The sequence below is a fragment of the Notothenia coriiceps genome, unplaced genomic scaffold, assembly GCF_000735185.1.
Source record: "Notothenia coriiceps isolate Sejong01 unplaced genomic scaffold, NC01 NC01_scaffold00000339, whole genome shotgun sequence".
Classification (NCBI taxonomy): Eukaryota; Metazoa; Chordata; class Actinopteri; order Perciformes; family Nototheniidae; genus Notothenia; species Notothenia coriiceps.
In genome coordinates this window covers 13,577,167-13,577,394 of record NW_011333040.1, presented here as the reverse complement: position 1 = coordinate 13,577,394, position 228 = coordinate 13,577,167, and positions in this window count along the sequence as shown.

Below are 228 nucleotides of genomic sequence, written 5' to 3'. Positions count from 1 at the left end.
ATTTAATCATGAGAGCAGATTGGAGAGGACGCTCAAAGCGACGGAACCCATTGAGTTCGGAAAGGCCGCTTGACGTCACCCCATTCTAATATAGTTGATAGTGGTATAGACCTTCTCCGTTGTAAGGCACAATCACGCTTGTCGTCATGTGTAAGACTGTCCTCGTTTACTGTGGACCTGTTGCGAAGATTTGTATAAGTATCTGTAGTTGGAATCTCAGTATAAAGT